Genomic DNA, 15,602 nt, shown 5'->3' with positions numbered 1-15,602 from the left:
TCATAACCTGACTGCTGTGCTTTTTTCCTTAGGTGTGTTATAGAGGTAATGATACTTCTACAGTGAACTCAATTAACCTTCTGCAGCCTTCCATATGACAGGGAATCCTAAATCTTCTGTTTTATGAGTGCATGTGCAAGATTTGAAGCTAGTCTGAACTTAGCATTAATAAATGCCCTTTTCTAATTGGTGCCCATTTGTTTGTTTCTTTTGCAGTGAGAAAGACATGGTGGCTGTGAGTGGAATGTAGTGTTCATGGTTGAAAAGAGATTTCCGCACAGGAGTGAGGTATTATTCTTGTTGTTATTATTATTATGAATCTGCTTCTGGTGTGTGGATGCCTTTGGAGTTTCCATTGTTCAGTGATGTTATAAGATGATCTTCAGGAATTTAACTTTGGTTCTCTGCGTTGTTTTGCAAAAATGGACGTTTATTGCCAATAAGAATGAGGTGACTCTCCTCTGTCTGATACCCAGTGCGTTTTGAGTGTCCTTTAGAAGTGCTATGGAAAAAAGGATAGGATGAAAAACCTGTGTATTTAGGGTGAAAAATCTGTGTATTTAGGCTTGCACAGCTCAGTTTCCCTGCAAAACTCCCTTCTGCTCTGTGATACATCCTGGTAGGTGCACACTGCATCAGGAGACTCAGTAGTGTTTGCTCCTGCCTGGCTCCTGAGATCTTTGCATGAACACATTCTGTACAGAGCAAAATGTTTCATCTGGGAGGGAGGATGTCAGCAATAAATGAGAAAACAAGAGAAATGGATGATGGCCCATAATGCAAACCCTATAATATAATCATTGTTGTTTGATAAAAGAGACACTTGGAGCAACTCTCTGTGCCCTGCTAGGTATGTCTGGATTTATTATTCAAAAAGACACAATCAAATCTCTTCATTCCGTTGACAAATGGGAGCTATTCAATTCCGTATCTGCCTCTTATTTATAGCATATAGAGGGATGATTTATATGCTGGCTGCAGATCTTCCAAAACAGTTTTAATTAGCAGCACTGGCTATTAGAATGAGAGTTTTGTAGCTTCCCTGTCATACACATCCCCTTAAAACTGAACAGAAATCCTACACTTTGCCAGGCAGCGCCTCTCTATTTTTTTGGTGATGCCAGCAAGAAAATGCACGTGTTCTTTAGGAGCTCAGAGGTTGGATTGCTGTTTGCAGCTCTGAGGGGCAGGCAGAGGAGGGCAAGGGAGGAAATGCCATTTATTGCTGAGCTTTGGGAGGACAGGACAATCCTTGGGGCTCTGTCACCAACAGGGTGTGGGAGCTCACAGACACCACCAGTGGCTTGGGGTTTGAGGACAAAGTAAGGACCAAACACACCAAGGTCAGCTCAGGCTGCCAGCACGGGCATTTTGAGATTCTGCTCTGCATTTCTGTGCTTGGAGGAGGATGGATCTGAGCTCTCACCTCGCTGTGTCCTGTGGTGGGAGCACGGAGCCCTCCTCCCAGCGCGTCCTGCGGCCGCAGCGCGCACACCGTTGCTTTTGCTGGGAGCGTTGTCTGAAGATGTAAGCAGGCATTCCCCCAGCTGTTCCCTGCTCCACAGAGCTGCTCCAGCTCGTGGGCTAATTGGTACCCCTAAGGTTCAGAGCAGAGGCAGGCACGGCGCAGGGGGCAGCTCGGCAAAGGCACCAGTTGGAGTCTCTATTATTTTCATGCATCTGATAGGAATGTGATCCCTTTGAGACCTCAGCCTATCTGTCAAACCTGAGATCAGCCAACAGGTTCAAAAGTTATTTGGGGAAGCAATGAGTGACAGAACAATTGCACAGCTCTTGGTTTTTTCCCTGGGAAACCAGGCTAGAAAAGCGCAGGAAACATAAAGAGTATTTTTTGTGCTTTACGTGGTGTGTGTAGCATGCAGAATGCTCTGTTGTTATGCTTCCACTGATCTTTTTTTGACATAAGCAATGCAGTCATTCTGTCTTTGCATCAAATAAGTCTTTGTACTACTTGTCACCAGCTCACAGTGTCTCTATGTGTAAACTCGGTGTTTGCTATATCCCCCCCATCACAAGTGTGCTGCTGCCTGCAGCTGGGTGGTTCTGCTCCAGCTCTGGGTGCTTTAGTGTGATGCTCTGTCAGTGATACTTACTCTGGAGAATAAGAAAACCCCAGAAAATTTGAATTTTGAGGTTGAAAATAACATGGAAAGAGAGGACAAGAGCACTGGACCTGGTCACAGAGGCTTGGTGTCTCTGCGTGTCCTTCCCTTGGTGGAGGTCAAGGAAAGAAGGCACAACTGAGAGAGAAGATTGGATGAAGTTCACCGCTGCCCTGCCAACACTGTACGTTTGTCGTGCTTGGGAGACTGATGGGAAAATGAGGAATTAGGAAATGAGGACATAAAAAAAATCCTGCTACAAGCAAGCCTGAAATTAATGTGGTTGGAAGGAAGGAATGGAAATGATTCCTGCGGTTTGCAACTGCGAGATGATGGGCTCTGCAGCTGGGACAGCAAGACATCCATGGGTAATGCACAAATCTGGGAAAAAGTTACAGTTCTTGGGCTGAATACAAGTTAGATTTTTTTTTTTTTAATCTACAGAAATTCTCTGTAGGTGTTTTATTTCATTTTCTGAGCATATTGATAAAGCACACTGGTTAAGGTAGCTTTCACATTATTAACATCTTCAGCCTTGTCTTTGAGCCAAGTGAGCAGTATTTGGTGAGCTGTCTTTGGGCATTACACTAAGTGCTTTTCTACTGCAATTCTAATGGAGTGTAGGGCTGAATTTGATAGTGTTACCTATTAGTGATTAGAGAGTAAAGGGCTTTCAGTGTGTCTGTACTGCAGAGTTGGCTTTGAGTGATAAATGGGGCATTATGCATGTCATAATTTTTTAATTCTGCCTTGAAGTAATGAGATTCCCTCTTCAAATTCCTCTTTTCCCTAACGTTTTGAAAACATTTTGGAAGTATGAACAGGGAAGGAAAAGAAAGAGGAGAGAGAACGGTTTTGTTCATAAACACTTAAATTGTGCATTATTCAGTGGCACAGGCTGAACTCTGCTGGAGAAAGGTACTTCTAAATTACCAAAATATTAACACTGTAATTATTGAGCATGGATATTAGTTATGAATTATGGATCAGTCAGGTTAGCAAAGTCATGGCTGCCTAACAGAGAATGGTTTGATGGGAACGTGCAGGAAGATGATTGAGGATTCCCTCTTCATGTTTTCATAGGGTCTCCTCAGCAAAGGAGGCTCCTGCTCCCCTGCTGGTCCCAGAGATCTGTGAAAGTCCCCCAAGGGCTGGAGCATCCCTGCCTGAGCAGCACCTGCTCTGTAACAGGACAGTCTCTGTGCCAGCATGGCTTTTTGGTGTCCAGCCCAGCTGGGAGGCCCTCGGTGCTGAGCTTTGCTTGACACTGTCACCAGCTGTCACCACTGGGAAGTCCTGGCGTGCTCCGAGGCACAGCACCTGCAATGGGACTGGCACCTGGAAACCTCGTGTTCCCTGTGGGGGCTGTGGAGGGTGGCAGCAGTGCTGGAGGGTGGAGGACCAGGGCTCTAAATTAGCTAATGACCCACTGTCTTATTTTCAGAAAAGGACTTCCCATCACCACCTCTCAGTCCCCTCACTGTAAATGAAGATAAAGTCATGTCAGACCTCTGCAACGTGTTTGGTCATCCATGAAGGGAAAGCGCAACCTGAAAGCATTCAGAGAATATCCCACTACACAGTGGATACAACAGGAGCTCCAGCAGTGCTCACTGTTAGGATATAGATTTATTTCTCTGTGTCTGGGTGTTGCTGTGGCATGAGGTCCTTGCCTTATTCTTCTCCAGCTCTTTAGGTTAACCCACAGCTGCTCCTCTATCAGTTTTCCAGTTTCTTACCTTTTCTTCTGCCACATCTATTTTCTCCAGACAAACCCAGTTTTGTTTTACTTCATTTTTTTAGAGGAGGGCTGTAACATATTTGAAGTGTCTGCCACAAACTTTTGAGATTCAGTGACCTTTGTTAATCAGGAAGGAGGTTTTTTTTGAGGTCTACAGGAAGAATTAATCCTACGTAAACTGTTTGCTTTAAAAAGTCTCTTACCAAATGTGGGATTTCCCAGGTAGCCTTTGAAAGGTCAGAGGCTGGAGGCAGAAGCTGGGAGCAGCTGGAGAGCACTGCAGGAAGACAAATCCTCTCAGAGCAGGTTCAGAATTAGGGAGAGACCTGTGGTAACACGTGGCACTGGGGAGAACCCATTGCGTTTGAGAGGCTGGACTCAGGCCAGAAATTGGGAATGTTAAGGAAGCAATCCAAACTGGCACTGTGCTGCTGTACCATGCTTGCATTTGCTTGCAATATTCTCCTGTTTCAGAAGCTAGTTTCTGTGCTTTCAACAAAATGTTCCTTGGCCCTACAAGACTGGAAACCGTATTTGGCTGAAAGAAACCGTGAGAATTTTGGATCAGTCTTCAGTCAGCTGCTGGTACAGTCCCTTCTCCCAGGCATGCAGGGAACTGGAGTCTCTAAAGCAGACCTTGCTCTGTCAGCTCTCGGTGTGGCAGTTCCTGGTCAGTTGTGGCAGGTGGCTCCAGAGCTGCCCATGCAGACCCCAAAAAGCAGAGAGGCTTTTCCCCACAGGGGGGCTTTGTGTCCTGGATAAACACATTTGATAAAGTTCGGTTTGAGGGATTTCACAGTTTAACAACCCCCTCTCTCCTCCAGCACCTGTAGCAGTGATTATGGGACCTTCTAGCTCTAGGCTGGACCCACAGAGGAAAAAAAGTCCATGGAGGAGATGGCAGTTGACAGAAAAAGGGTCATCAATACCCTAAAGGGTGCAGTGTCCTTGCAAAGAAGAATCTTTCTCTGAATTTTAGAGAATTCTGCCAAACCCCTTGACGTGGTTTTAATGTGTTTTGCTGTACTCAGTGGTGGTTTTTGCCTGCGAGCCCTTGGAGTGCTGTGTCTCAAGCTGATTTTGAGAGATGTCTCACAAATTAGGTGCAGTGCAGCGAGTCTGTGGTTTCCTACCTGCAGCTCTGTTATTCTCCTGCCTTAACTCCTGCAGATGATGCAGTGGAGCCTGTTCTCAAACTTACTTTCAAAGTTGCAAGACTTATCAAGTCTTGGCGAATAATTGCATTTGGTGTTGCAGGGAAACCCATTTGGAGGGTTTTAGCCACAGAAGCACATCTTGTGACAGAAAGGGGAGTTTTCCAGACTTCTTTGCCCATACAGGGGAAGGACACTGGTGGAGGGAGGGAGATGCCACCCCACCAGCCACCTGTTTGCAGTGTGTGCTCTTCCCTAGGGATGGATTCAGGACCTGATTCCGGCCAGTGCTCAGAGAGAGCTCACTCCAGGATGGATCAGAGCCCAGGGGCTTCTGCAGGCTCATCCTGCAGCAGTGAAATGTGGGCATTGCTCTTTCTCCCGATGTTTAAAGGACAGAGGTTGCTCTTCGAAGAGTTCATTCCCCAAAACCATTAATGGAAAAGTTATGCACTGGAAACATTTCCATCTGATCCAGAACACACAGAAAGTCTGGATATGAATGATTTAAAGACTATGAGAAAGCATAAAGATGTTAAGGTGGATTTACTACTTTGTTCAGCGCATAGATTGTGTGAGGGGTCTTCAGTATGAATTAAAGAAAGGTTCCAGTCATGAGATATTACAGTTTAATTCAGGCATTAGTACAACCAGGGAGAAGACAGTAATGTATTGCACAACTGAATAGGATTTCCATACTGGATTGCACCTGTGATCTATATGGACAGTGCTGCCTGTCAGGAGGAATAATGTGATGGGGATAATAGGCAGCTGTGGAAGGATTTACCTGGAGCAAGCTCTGTCTGCTAATAGCTGGCTCATATCCCAACCTAACCGTGAGAGTTCCTTGTTACAATGTCCTGTTGGATGTGGGGGAGGATGTTCTTCTGACCTTCATCAGCCTCAAGGCATTAATGAATGGCTCACATCTGTCCCTCACTCAGGTCAACCAGCAGCACGTTGTGTGGGAAAATGTGTTTAAACACATAGGGAATTTTTTTTTTAAAGGGAGTTTGAAATGTGGTGCTCTCAGTCATCTGCTGCCACACTTTTGTACTGAGGAGGTGGGAAACTACAGAGCCCACGTTATCTTCATTAAATTACTCATTATTCAAGTAGACCATCCCCCATCACTTTTTATTCATCCCTTCTCCAAATGGAAGATGGTACCAGTTTTCCTTGCCTCTAAAAATATTTGCAGATGGTACCTAGGCTTTTTAACTGGTGTTTTCCTTTTTGAGGTCAGGTCTGCCAGTTTCGCTCAAGGTTGGATAAACTTCCAGGCTTGGTTTTTTGAAGTGTCATTTCTTGTTCTAGTCTCTCTAGATCTTCACTTTGACTTTTGACCGCTTCTGTTTACAGACCTGTGAATTCCTGGAGCTTTGATTTCTCTTAGAAAACCTAGAGGAAATAGAGGTGGCTGTGGGAGGGCACTGTACCCATGCAATGTGTTCACTACAAGATTTTCTTCAGCCTTCTGGAGACTTTCTTCCTCCCTGATTTTTTTTTTTAAATTTTTTTTTTTCCCCAGTTTAAGCATTTCCAGCAATGGCTCTGAAGTAATCCCAGTGCTCTGTCTCTTCCCATTTTTCAGCTGAGGAAGCTTTGCAGTGTGTGTTGCAGGGGCCATCAACCCTATTGCACATCAGCAGCTCCTCCGGGTGTTCACTGCTCTCTTTACAAAGAGCGTTCCCGGAGCCGTGCCATGAGGAGTGCAGAGAACAGATGGGCCAGGGAAGTACCTTGCTCTCGGTGGGTCTGGAGAATGAACTCATTATCCAGCCAGTGGTCTGTCACACCAGCCTCATTTACCAGCGGCTGGTGTAACAAACAAAGCCTGGAAAGCAGAGCCTGGCAGGGCGTGAGCGCGGCTGCGCCAACCGCGGCGGTGCTGCTCGGTGAGCAGCTCGTTGGGGATGAGGGATAGGAGCCTGGAAAGGCAGGGAGTTACAAACAGGCATCAAAAAGCCTCATAAAAGTGGCAGCAAGTGTGGCTTTTGGGAATTAAAAAATGTCACGTGGAGAGGAGGCACATTTCAAGGCTGGCTATGAGATGAATGTCCTGTTTCTTAGGTGATTCCTCCTCCAAGTATTCCCTAAAAAGGCAATAAAGCATTAACAAAACATGTTTAAAGAGCATGATGTTCAAACATAAAAAAAGACCCAAACCTTCCAGGCAGCGTTAGACTAGAGAGATAACTGAACAGCTTTCCATCTTTCTCCTCTTCAAATCCCACCTGGGAAACACCTCTGACTGTGCTCACAAGGTTGATGATTGCAGGAGCCCTCCGTAGCTGCTGCTTTGGTTGCTGGTAAAGATACGGAAAATTTTGGCACTGGTTACTCAGAGGAATATAAAAAATGTCAGAGCTGGCAGCATTCTTGGAAAGGCAAAGTGCAGGGTGGGAAACTTTTGTTTATTCGTCGTAAAATCCATGAGGAGTATGGGGGAAATTGCTGTCTCTGGGTTACTCTGTGGGTTTGTAAGTGTGTGATTGATAGTGTGTTAAGAGTATTAAGCTCCTTGCTTCAATATTATTGTTGGGAAATCTGGCTGCTCGTATAATCCCAAAATTTATTATCCCAAGATTTATACAGGCAAAGCACACAGTATGAACCACTGCTGTGTGGAGTGGGGTCCTGCACCCACAAGGGGAAGTCTCATGAAATAAACACCTGACTGGCCCCAGTAACACCTCCTGTGCAGGGAGAAGTGGGAGAGCACTCCAGCTTTCAATTAGGCAGGATTTTGTGTTTTTAAAATGGCTAAAAACAACAGAAGTATGTCCCCACAGGCTGCTGCTGGGGTGTTTTGTGTTAAACTGGTGCCTGGCACAGCTGGCACGGCGATGGTGCGTAACCTTTGCAGTAGGTGAAGGGCTGGAGGCAGACAGATGTTCTGGTGTCGTTGGCTGGGATTGCACATTCCCTGCCCACACAGATGGTCCTTTGGAGCATCCTGGCAGCCCCTCCCTCCCCACGCCCCTTCCCACCTGCTGGCACTTACAGATCCAACTGAAGAGTGGCTGAGTTCTGGGGAGAGCAGGACAAAAAGATCCAGCAGCACTTCTGGCTGTGAAACAAGGCAAGCTGTGTGCAGTGCAGAGCAAGGAAGCCAACAATGACAGCTCGCTCCAAAGCAGGAGCTTTCTATCCAGAATCCATTCTGGTGATTCACCAGCTCATGGCGTGGATGAAATTACAGGGGAATTTCTTTTTCTTTTTTTTAATGAAAGGGAGCTTTTGTCCTGCGAAGAATTAGTTGATGCTAAATTGGATTTGGTTCTTCTCCTGTGTGCTCAGCTTTATACAGAGAATAAAAAAGGGCAGAGAAGAACAAACTGACTCTGGAAATCACCTCTTACAAGCTTGGATTCAATCCCGCCAGCTTTTCCTATGGGAATGAGCCTCTCACCCACATGGAGCAGTTGAAGTTGAGATGCCCCTTTGCAGAGGCAGCTGCAGAGTCTTATTAGAGCAGTTTCAGAGGGGTTTTCATCAGACTGCACTCATGCTGCATCCCAAGGGGATATCTCCCTCCTGCCTGGCTGGGACCTGACATTTACCCCCTTCCCCTCATCTCCCACCCTCTTCCTCACAGCAGGAAGGAGCAGGACTGCTGCCCGATCCCTTCCAGCATCAGCACAGGTCCAAAACTGGAAATAAATCCAGAATAAGATCAGACCTCAGTGTGACTCATGTCACTTCGTTCTGCAGGTGAGAGGAGTGTCCAGAAGTGAAATATAAAGCTGTGGGAACATCACTCAGCACATCAGGCTTCACTGCTTCCCTTAATGGTCTGTAGGGAATCTGCTGGGCTGGGCAGTGAGCTGGCACAGATTGGCCTGGCATTCCTGACCTCACAAGGACCACACTGACTCCCAGCAGTAGGAAAACATAGTCATAGTTATTTTATTCTAATAAATCATACCTTGCGTTTATAAAACTGAGCACTGACTCCAGCTGATGTTTGAGCTGGTTTGGGTGGAGAGTGGGAGAGCTGTCCAGCAGGGAGTTTGTCAGCTGCTGCACCATGTGGACCATCACAGCTGTTTCTGGAATAGCACTGTATCATGCAAAATATTTTGCAGGCAGGCACTTTGCAAACCCTGGAAAGTGTTTTACAGATTCTTCTGCAGAGGAGGTTGCCAGTCAGTAGCATGGTTTATTTATTTTGTTTGGTTTTCTTGGGTTATTAAACGTGTTTTATTTATGGTGCATGCTTTCTAGAGAACTATCTGCATCCATGTTCTTAAATAAAGCATCTGTGGGTTCTGGGCCGTTGTTTGTGTCTGGGGGGCCATGCTGGTGCCAGCAGGCAGCTCCTTGGGGTCTGCAGGAGCTCTGGAGATGTGCATGGAAGTGCTCAGTGAACTGGAGAGAAGCACTGGTGTGTCTGGCTTTGTGGAGAGAGCTCCTGTGTGGCTCCCTGTGAGCCCCATCCGTGGCTTATCCCCTGTTCCACCTCAGCTCCTCACCTGCTGCACTCCTTTCCCAGGTGATTTTAGTGGAGAATCCAGAATGACTAACTCCAGCCATAATCCTCTTCAGCATAAGTGTGGAAGCAATCTCGTGTTATAAAAAACCGTGAATTTGTGTGTGTGTGAATGTTTGCACCATCTGTTCTCTTTCCTGCAGCACAGAGTGAGAATTTTGTCTCCTTTGCTCAGCTCCCACAGGTACCTGTGGTGCTGGTGTTCCCCATGTCAGTACAGATTGCAGAGGTTTTTCTCCGCTAGAACGCACCAATACATGGGCACAGCTGTAGCAGTGCAGGTAGAAATCTATTCTGATAATAAAACACCCTCCTGCCTTTATCTCCTCTTGTCATCCTCTTAATTAAATTCATATTCCTAGGATGTATTCAATTTAGGATTTGGTTTTTTTCCTACTGAGAAGCCCAAGTAGAAGGAATGATGTGCATAATGGTGTGGCCAGCTGGCAGAGCTGTACTGAAATACAGTGTCTGCATTTACAGGTTGGTTTTGTCCTAGCAATCTGCAGAGCAGCCAGTGGGCAAGGAAACCCTGCTTAAAAGAGCTATTTCCTGTGATTATTAATGCCCTGGAAGCTGAAATCAAATATTGCTAATCCATCACTCACAGTGCTTTGACACCGAGCCATCACAAGGAAAGGGAGTGTACTTTAAGTTATACTTGGACTGTAATGGGTTTTGAGAAAATTAAGATTATCATCTAGAACAAAAGTCTCCAGTTGGTGTCACAGAATGAATTTGAAACTCTTCCACTCTCCCTGGCCATGTGGGACTGCTCATCTCCACACACCAGCTGATTTCTCTGGAGCAGAGAATTTTGTAGCTGGGGCTTTTGTAGTTTATTGAAATGATCTGTAGATTTTCTGTGGCAGCTTAATTCACGGTTTTCACAACTTGGCATTTCAAGTAATTTTAATCAAATAATTTAATTCCAATTATTTTAATTAATAAATTTAATAAATTAATTTTTAGGTTTACAATTTGTTCCACGAGTAATGCAGTTTGCTGAGATTACACACATTTTCTGCAGTTTTGATTTTACTGCTGTATTCATTTAGCTCAGCAAATTTATAAAACTAATTAAACCAGAAGTACTTTTTTGATTCAAATTGTGAATGAAGAACAAGGATCTAATGTAAAATGACACTTGCAGAGAGATTAAGATCCGACTGCAACTAAGTGTTTCACAACTTAGTTTTTTAAACTAGAAGCAATTATTTTTATAGCAGATTCTTGGCATGGTTGTATTGTTTTCATGTTTTGAGATGCCAAGGGAGTGGGAGATTAGGATCTGATTCAGCAGTGTACTCCAACGTGTCTATTGGTCCTCACTGGATTTCTTGTTTGCTGAACCAGGATGGAGCTCTGGAGCCAGATCCCACTTCAGTCACCGAGGTTGTCCTGCTCCCCAGTTCTTGTTAAGTCTTGTGTCATGCAGGGAGTGAAAAGAATCTGCCATTCTCAGGCTGTCAGCATCCAGAGGCAGCCCTGGGATTTTCCCTTGTCTCGGGAGTCCTCCCTCGCTGACAGCCGAGCTCCGATCCGGAGAGCAGGGACCGTGTGGGGCTGTTTGAACTCGTTCGATGACGCGCCATCATCGCAGCTTCAAACACCAATTACCACGTTCCAAGTGACAAATACGGAGGGGGAAAAAAAGATGATCATTAAATAAATTTCTTATGAAGGCAAATGACTCGTACATAAATCAAGCTGCTTCATTAAAGGGAGAAGTGAGCTGAACACAGCGGTGACAAAGGTTAACTCCACACTTGTGACACCAACTCCCATGTCGCTTCTCCTGAGCTCTCGTGGTGAGTCACTCTTGCAGCAGCACCTGTCACCATCCCCAGCTCCTCTGGCAGCGCTGGCATTTCTCATGCCACCTTTCCCACCATCAAAAGCAGTCTAAATGTTAGGAGAAATTCATAATCCTGCTTTTAAAAGAGGTGAATGGAAGACTTTGCTCCTTTTTTCCTGTGCGTATCTTGAGCGAGCCGCAGCGTTCCCAGTGCCCCCATGGGTCCTGGTCCTGCCGTTCCCCAGATCCTGGCAACACACCTGCCTCAGCTGATGTCTGTGCAGTGCTGTGAGCCTGTGCCTTTGTCTGGACTCCTATCCCCTGCCATCCCTGGGTTTTTTCCTGCTGCTCCGAGACTGATCCTTGCCCGCTGTCCTTAGTGGCAGCCATGTCTGCTGCCAAGCTGCCCACATGAAAGGTGTTTTCAGGACCCATCTCCCACTTCTGGGCCACCATGGGCCACCCTGCACAGTCCAGAGTGTTTGTCTGACTCTGTTTTGGCTGTCTCAAAGACAGCAATTTGGATTTTGGCTGATTTCACAAATCTCTGTGTTGTGAATACACACAGAGAGGTTGTGGGGTGCTCTCAGGGTTGGATGAGCCATCCCGGTTGTCGTCACCTCGTTTGCAAATGTCGTGGTATTGTGCTCTGTGCTTTGGGAGTTTGTGGGCAATGATGGGGTGTCTCAGCTGCTGTGAGAACAGAAAAAAGCACAGAAAGGTTTTGACCACACAAACACAAAACAGAATAGTTTTTCCTTGCCTTCGGAGCTTCTAGAATTGATGAAGATGTGGTGGCAAAGCATTTACACATCCTCCTGACCCCATATGGTTGTTCCCCCTGCAATTCTCTGCTCACGTGTGCAGCATTCCTCTCTCCTAATTTACTTGCACCTTGAGCAGAAACAGGGCAGGCAGAGAAAGGCGGCACGAACACCAACCCACCATATGTTGTTTCTAATGATTGAGAACGGTGGGTGTGCGCAGCGCTCTCCTAACATATTCCGTGGGCCAGGGGCCTGTGGCACCACAGCTGTTGTGCTTTTATTTCCCCCAGTCCTCTCCCCTTCGCCGCCGAATTCCGCAGCCAGGAAGTTGAGGATGTTGTTGCCGTGATACGCCTTTGGAAGGCATCTCCTCTCGAGGATGCAATTGCTGCCACTTACTCCCCTCTGAGTTACACAGCCCAGTACCAGTGCCAAGTGCCAGGGAACATGGTTACAGATGGGGAATTGCATTTTTTTTCCCCAAACCTCTGGCATTCAGTACTTTTGTTCTCATCCCTGTGGCAGAATCCACCGCATTTCCCAGATTTGGGGTTGGTCCCAGTGCACTGCTGCTTTTGCATGTGGATATCCTGCAGGTGCCTGAGAGCAGCGATGGGAAGAGACAGTACAACGGTGTCATTGCACTATTAGTTCATGTTTTATAAACAATCAGAAATCCAGAGTATAGCTCTTCTAACATCTCATTCAAGCAGGCAGTTGAAATGTACATTATTTGAAGCCCAAGAGACACGTGCTAGCATTTATAGTGACAGTAGAAATCTTCTTGTATTCCAAACTCCTCAGGAGAAACATTGATAGCTTTATTCAAAATGATGATACTCAGAATTGCTGAATCATGTTCCCAGAGCGCCCGTCCTGGAGGAATATCAGCACTGCCATCCCAGTCCTGTTTCCAAGAACTAAATAATGTCTGGGGTTTATGTGTCTTCTGCTCTGGGAAATGCATCAGGATGGTCCCAGCTCTGCCGTGGTCTCTCCTGTCCCCCATTTTTAGGGGAAGATTCACTCCTTTTCTGGTGGAAGTTTCCTTGCCCATGGCAGGGGGGTCAGAACTAAAAGGTCTTTAAGGTCCCCTCCAACCCAACCCATTGTGGATTCTGTGATTTTTGGGGAGAGAAGTTGTCACTGAGCAAGTCTGAATTTTTAGCATTAGGTTGGCAGGGAGGCTTAATTACAAGCAATAAGGAGAGTTGGCCATTAAATACTTTATTCATCTGACAGTGTTTATTTGTTATATTTTTTGATACAGTGGCAAATTATCTTTCTCTGCCTGCCCTGCTCCGGGTTTAGGTGACCTTGTGGTGAATCTTGGCCATTTTATTTTCCTGAGTGCTACAGGGAGCCTTGTTTCATTTTTATGGAAGAACTCTGAGGTCTCTGTATGAGCTCCACAAGAAGTAGCAAGATTCTGCTATTACATTAAATATAAGACCTGCTATGTGTTAAAATAAAGTGGAAGTCTGCATTAAACTGGCACAAGGCAGAAATTAACCTCATATTCTGAAAGAGGTACTGATGCCATGCAGAAAATAGTCTATTTGGAGATCATTCTGCTGATATTTTACTCTGCTGTATCCTTTTTCTTTGGAGGGGGGGGAGGAAAACAAGCTCTGAGTGGCTGAGTTCATTTTCTCCTGCTGCTGCTTTTTTCATTGAAGTCATCATAATCCTCCATTTGTGACATCAGAGTTGCTGGCTAGCAAGATAATTATGATTTCACAAACTGAAGATTATGACCTTCAAATGAGGAAGGCACAGCGGGGAGGACAGATTCCTAAGCAACAGCCATCAGATATTTGTGAAATATTTGCGAAAATGTCCTTGCAGTTTAAAAAAAAATGAGGGAGAGAGGGCAGGAGGGAAACATCCAAAAAATATTATCAGCAGAATGAGTTGCCAGCCAGCATTTTTTTTCCCCAACTTCTCCATTTGGTGCCCATGATTCTCTAACCTGTCTCATTTAGCCTTAATGAACACGAGACATTTTTTTAGCATGCCATATGTCCTTAGGAAAAAAAAAAATGCATCCAAATAACTTATTTTTTACGTTCTGACTCTACCCAATCATAATTTACATTTTGCACAGTTTGATGCCCATCTGCAACGTCTTTACCATCAGAAAAGGTAATAAGAAAGGGAGGAAAAAAAACCACAGGAACATGTTGAACGGCTGACACAAGAAAACCTGGTTGGGAGAAAATGACTTTTGTCCCTGTGTCAATAAACGACTTGGAAAATGGGTTGGAATTGTGGCTCCAGGGGTGGGGTCAGCTCCTGTATCAGCAGTGGCTTGAGAAGAGCCCCAGCAGTTTTTGGGCAGTCTCTGGGAGTGTCTTGCTCTGTCAGGGGTGGTGAGTGGTCCCTCGAGGGAAGGGGATGATGAGGAGCAGCCATGCATCCTGAAAATGAGCCCAGCCATGCCTCAGCTGGATCCTTATTTGTAATTATGGGACAAGCTGTTCAATGACCACAAACTCTCCCTGTCCAAACCTCCTTGCAAATATTCCATCCTTGAAAGGACGTAGATTCCTCTTCCATCCTCCCTGTCCTTAAAAACACCAGAATCATCTATTTTAACCTTGGAGCTTGGCAGGAGGAGGAGGCAAGGAAGGAGTCACCAGAGCGAGGTCCCAAATAGCTCCGGTGGCCCATTTTCAGTGTGTGGCTTGGGGCTTGACGGGGTCTAAGGCAGTTCCAGGAAGGTGCAGATGGATTGGGCCTCTCTCATCCTCACGTTCTGCTGAGCACGACGCGGGGCCTCGCACTCAACGACTGCAACAAATGATCACAATCAATTACAGTTAGAAAACAATCAACATTTCCCAAACAAACCTCCAACCGTAGCCATCCAAATTAGCCACGTCAAGCCACAGGAGAGATGGGGTATGCCCAGGCCAGAGGTTTGGTCTCTCTGTAGCCCCGTCCTGGCTTCCCCGTGATCCCACACAGAGCAGGGTGTCAGATGCAGGAGCAGGGCTCTGGTAGCATCCCAGTTCCCATTTTTCTTCCTAATGTCTTCTAAGATCTATTTTTTCCTTTAGTTGCCTGAGTCACAAAATGTCTCCTAGCCGTTGTCTGGAGTGGTACTGGTTCAGGAATGTTTCATTTTGATAACAGGAGCTGATGGGAGCTATTCCAGCCCAACGAGGCCTTCAGTTACTTCCTCTGGGGTTCTACAAAGTCAGGATCAAAAATGGGTTGCAGTAGTCAGAGCAGTTGCCAAGGGTTTATGACTTACAGATTTCTTAAATTCAGCAGGTGGCCAAAAAAAGCAGCATTTCTTATTGATGTGACACACAGAAGAGAAATTCCTGGTGTTACCATCAACTCCCAGTGCTCCACTGGGATCTGAGGAGTGATGGGAGGCAGGGGACTGTGCTGGAGGAGCACTTGAGGGACTATGGCACGGACAATGCACATGGAATCACAGAATGGGTTGGGAGGAACCTCTAAAGGCCATCTAGTCCAACCCCCTGCCATGAGCAGGGACGTCTTCAACTGGA

General features: G+C 46.0%; 1 protein-coding gene across 11 annotated transcripts in view; it reads left to right on the top strand.

Moving 5' to 3' along the window:
- The window catches only part of DAB1 (DAB adaptor protein 1), a 417,412-nt gene that overhangs the window by 202,931 nt on the left and 198,879 nt on the right, over window positions 1-15,602 (top strand). For 5 of the 11 annotated variants that reach the window (XM_042030804.1, XM_042030802.1, XM_042030798.1 and 2 more), the window contains exon 1: window positions 2,037-2,491. The gene's annotated coding sequence lies outside the window, so the exon portion shown is untranslated. Of the gene's footprint in view, window positions 1-216; window positions 289-2,036; window positions 2,492-15,602 lie in introns of those variants that run through there. The other 6 variants (XM_042030806.1, XM_042030805.1, XM_042030803.1 and 3 more) reach the window with 3 other exon arrangements.

This window comes from Corvus kubaryi, unplaced genomic scaffold (assembly GCF_017639235.1).
Source record: "Corvus kubaryi isolate FWS band 111438036 unplaced genomic scaffold, C.kubaryi_AGA036_p1.0 37334, whole genome shotgun sequence".
NCBI classification, from domain to species: domain Eukaryota; kingdom Metazoa; phylum Chordata; class Aves; order Passeriformes; family Corvidae; genus Corvus; species Corvus kubaryi.
Note: the sequence above shows the minus strand (reverse complement) of the source record. Positions and strands in the feature narration are given on the sequence as shown.